The sequence below is a fragment of the Myotis davidii genome, unplaced genomic scaffold, assembly GCF_000327345.1.
Source record: "Myotis davidii unplaced genomic scaffold, ASM32734v1 scaffold362, whole genome shotgun sequence".
Lineage (NCBI taxonomy): Eukaryota > Metazoa > Chordata > Mammalia > Chiroptera > Vespertilionidae > Myotis > Myotis davidii.
Window position 1 is genome coordinate 1835106 of NW_006297152.1, and position 4986 is coordinate 1840091.

The following is a 4986-nucleotide window of genomic DNA, read 5'->3' on the forward strand; positions in this document are numbered from 1 at the left end:
CTCTCAGAATAATAGTTATGGTTTCTCTGGAAATTTATTTTGCTCTCTGTTGTCTGACATTTTTGGTTTTCTATTGTTCCGATCTTTTCAGGTGTTAAGGGATTTCCTCTTATGTTGGATAATCCCTGGTGGCCCATTTATATGAGAACTAACAGCAATGTGTGTGCGTGGTGGGGGATCTTGTGGGAAGGTGAGTTTCTGAGTGGCAGCTTCACGATAAGAATCAGGCAGATAGTGAGCTACAGACTTTTCTTCTCGGGCTGTCAGCTTCTCCACAGAGGAATTCCCTAATCCTCGCTCTAGGGAAGTGACTTAAGCCTACTGTCAGCATTCTGGGAGCCAAGCAAGGGAAGGGAGTATTTCTTTAAACTACCTTAAAAATAGACAGACTCTTCTTTAATTTCAGCTGTATTTCCTCCAATTTGTTGGGCTTAGTGAGACTTTTGTTCATGAACAATTATTTGGACCATTCCTATAAGCTACCAGATGCTTTAAGATTTGAAAGACTCTAAAAGCCATCCTTGCAGATGATTAAATCACTTTATCAACCTGTCATAATGGTTGAAAATGTTACCTTTCAACGCTGTGAAGAAAGCTTCCTTGTAATGCACCTCCATTGCCTGAAAGAAGTACCCCTCGTGAATTAAATGCCAGGTCAGCTAGTCAGTTTTTACTCAGGACCCACTGAAAGAGTGGCACGAGACCAGGTTCCTTTTGATTGGGAGGAGGTTAGAGAAAACATACAATGCATGATACACTAGCCTTCATTTCCCCAATGGAGCATTATAACCGGGGGTCCTGGGATGCATTAGGAACCTGGGGGAGAGGATGCCAAATAGAAATGGAGAAAGAACACCCCCACCCCCCACCCCCCACAAAAACCAGGCATCAGAAAAATTCTCCCTTCACAATGTTTTCAAGGGAAAACCCCAATTAACAGCTGATGAGATTTGCAAAGGTGAGAGCTCTAAGGTGACCAGAGGCCCATAGAAGGTGTAAGGAAGGTCTCATGGATGAATCTCCTTGAGTAGAGTCCTAACATATGATAAAATAACATGCTGTGGGGAATGACATGACTGAGGGGAAAATATCAGTCATCTATCAGGTTATTAGAATTTTTTGTTGTAATCTAAGTAATTGATTAGGTTCCCATGTGCTCTGCAAAGGAAATCAGTGAAATGAGGTTCTACGTGAGTCACTCAAGCTAAAGTTCCGCCTTTACCTGAAATAGCTGAAATTTTCTGATAAGTGAGACAAAGGTATGTCAGTTTTGCATTTTAAAAGCTTTTGTGCTATGAATAATTGCCTCCGTGTGTGTGTGTGTGTGTGTGTGTGTGTGTGTGTGTGTGTGTAATATGGATCCAACCAAAGAAAATAATTAACTGGATTTCACATAGTGCAGAAAATTCAGAAAGGGGCCAAGCCCTAGGCACCGGATGTTTGGCTGTATCACCTTGGTGATGAGGCTGCAGAATCCAACGTCTAGAACAGCGTTTGCTTCCCTGGGTGATTCCCACACGCTTGGACTTGCCCGGTAATTTCTAGGGAGCGCAGGGTTTGGGCACCCAGCTGCTCTGGGCAGGGATGCAGTTTACTCGGAAAACCAGGGCTTGTTCAGGTACAGCGGGAAGCTGGGCCAGGGAAGAAGAACACCAAAGTACTCCCGAGTCCACTCTCCCAGGAGGCTGGGAGACGGAGGCCGCTCTGTTTTCCTCAAACACCAAGGCCAAGTCTCAGCTTCATTCAGGGCAGGCTTGTTTAATATCCAAGTGTCCAGGCTGAAGTCCATCTCTGGTAATTGTATTACTTATATTTGAATTCCTTGGTCATTTCCAATACAAAAGGTCTAGTTTCCTCTTCCTGCTATGGTTCCTCCTCCTCTCCCTCCTTATACTCTCTTTACTTACTGTGTTTGTGGGTTGTGCAGTGTTATGGTCCAGTGTTTAAATATCAGCTATGTTTTATGCTACAGATTGGATTATTATTTCATCTGGGGAAACTGAAAATTAAAGGTGATGAGGGATTATAAATTTGCAGGTATGACAATATGAGGACTTACTTAAAGGCGCCTTGCATTAGCAACCCATGGACTAAGGTGGTCTGGAAGAACAGTTGAGAGGAAAGATGTCTCTTCTGAAATTTCAAAGGAGAAATTCCCACCTTCTTTCCTTGCCAAACGCTCTACGCTGAGTGTGAGTTTAGTGACTGCTGGGTTGTTTTGGGCATGAATCGTCGGGCCAGTGTGCACAGATCACTCCGTGTCTGTCATTTCTAACCCCTGGCTCTTAACTCAGGATTTTTTTGACCCGATGCAGTAGTCTGTAGAGAGGGCTGGCCACGGTAGTCTGACAGGGCGAAAAGACATGAAAGAGATTCTCTGCTCCTCTCTCTGTGCCTCATATTCACAGGACCGTCTTTCATTGTATTACTTAAGGCCAAGTATTAGATTTAGGATAGTACAGAGGACCAGGGAAATGGGTCCCTCTGAAAAAGCTCTGCATATCTCAACATGGGTAAATCTTGACAACATAAATTTTAAAAAATGTTTTATTTTATTTTTAAATATTTTATTGATATTTTACAGAGAGGCAGGGAGAAGGATAGAGAGTTAGAAACATCAATGAGAGAGAAACATCGATCAGCTGCCTCCTGCACACTCCCCACTGGGGATGTGCCCACAGCCAAGGTACGTGCCCTTGACCAGAATCGAACCCGGGACCCTGAGTCCACAGGCTGACGCTCTATCCACTGAGCCAAACTGGTCAGGGCTTAAAAAATGTTTTAATCCTTACCCAAGGACATGCTCTTTTTGATTTTCTTAGGAAGACAACAAGAGAGAGAGAAATATCAATGTGAGAGAGAGAGAAACATCGATTTGTTGCCTCCTGTACATGCCCTGGCCCAGGGATTGAACCCACAACCTGGACATGTGTCCTGAGCAGGAACTGAACCCAGGACCCTTTGGTGTATGGGAAGATGTTCCAACCAACTGAGCCATACCAGCCAGGGTGACCACATATGTTTTAAAGGGGGTGGGGGGGGGGAGGCAATTGAAAAGAATTCACATAACATGATACCATTTATGTGAGTTTTAAAATACTTTATATTTTAATATTTTTATGAGTACACACATACATTGGAAAGGCATATTTGTATTCACCACACAGATGAACATCTACTCCAGGAGAATGGTTATTTGGGAAGAGGGAGACAGAAAAAAGGAACAGTGTGGGCTGAATGAATTGGGACTGTGGTTGAAATCTGTTTTTCCTCAAAAACAGAGAAAAATATATCTGAAGCAAATATGGCAAAATGTTAGTACTTTTAAAAATTCAGGTTTGTGCTATTTTCTATACTTTTGGAATGTTTAATAATAAACATATTGCAGAATTCATATAAAAGAGACCCTGAGGTTGCTTAGATTACTTGAATTTATTTCAATAAGCCTTTATTAAGAAACTACTATCTCTTAGGCATTGGGGACACAGATATGAAGGTGACACAGTCCCTACCCCCAGGAACTCCAGCAATGAGAGATGTAACAAATACCCACAGTTAAGTGTGGTAACCACAATCATGTTATGCATAATGGTATCAAAGTAGAATGATTGACTCTATGATGACGACTTTACTAGACAATGTTGAGGAAATCTGCACAAGATTAATGACAAAGAAATCATCATGAGTTGATTTTAAAAAATAGCTTACTTTCTTATTTCATATTTCAAATGAATTGTTAACATCGTATTCTCAGAGGTCTTCAGAATATCACTGGCAAGGGCTCCCATGTAATTTATTTAAATAAATATTTATTATGTACCTTAGCAGATGTTTCCTTTGTGGTCCCTTCCAAGTCTGCTTTATAATCCTATTTTTCATAGAGATATTGTCTTCCAAGATCGATAATCAAATCTTTATAGGCAGGGTTGTCTGTTTTTCATATTTGTATTGCCCGACCTCTGGAGTTTTCAGTATATTTCTACATAAGCAATAGTGATGATTCAGTTTTTACTCAATATATACTATGTGTTATGGAATCATGGGAAAGGGCCACTTAATCCCAAACTCAGTATTTGAGGCCAAGGGCAGAAGGGAGACACCTGGAGTTAAGACCTACACTGTCCAAAGTACGCAGATACAGTATAGAAAGAATATAATGCCATGGATGAAAATGACACCCATTATTTCGGGCAAAAGAAACACAACAGTTAATTACCAAGAAGGTTGGCAGGGCATGCTGAAATATAAACAACATACTATTGGTTCCCCTTCTTGAGAAAATATTAATGGAAAACACTAAAGTCTTTTTTCTACTCAACTTTCATCCAAAGTAAAACCACCACAAAACTCAGCCTGCCACTGTTGGGTAGATAAAAACAAAAAAACAAAAAACACACACAAAACAAAACAAAACAAAAAACAGGAGAAAAGCCAGTATGTTCTATTTATAGCTGTACTTGGTCAGCAATAATGTTAACAGATTTTCATCAATAATTGTTAAAAATAGAACAGTAAATATTTGACATCTCAGTTTTAATTAAAATGAGCATAGTGTGATACTGGGGTGATAGTAATAAGAGATCTTTGATAAATCAGCCAAGAGGGCGCAGGCAGAATATCTGAGTCACAATAGTGAATACACATTACACCCGTTGGCTCAATAGGAAACTTCATTCCTGGGGCCCTTATTGTGTTTAGATGTTATTTGCATGCATTTGTCTCCACATCAACCTACAACTTGGGGTTAGCAAAAGTTTTACTTTAATCAAACATATGCTGTGTAAAGGAAGAGTCTTATGTGTGTACACAAAACAACATTGATAACAATAAAAGGTGAGACAAGTAAACCCAGGAGCATTTAAAGCAATCATAGTTGCTAAGGAGATAGAAAGTCAAGTCAACACAGTTGAAGGGGCAGTTTCAGATAGCAACTGTCCAAACTATTGGGGCCAGCCAAAGGGAGAGCTAAGTATGTGCATGGTAGGG

At 40.6% G+C, this 4986-nt stretch overlaps 1 long non-coding RNA gene across 1 annotated transcript; it reads left to right on the plus strand.

Moving 5' to 3' along the window:
• The first annotated feature begins 1656 nt into the window (after positions 1-1656).
• LOC107184532 lies at positions 1657-3824 on the plus strand. The gene is made up of 2 exons (XR_001515381.1): positions 1657-1794; positions 3474-3824. It is a non-coding gene; the product is annotated as an uncharacterized LOC107184532 (long non-coding RNA).
• The last annotated feature ends 1162 nt before the right edge of the window (positions 3825-4986 follow it).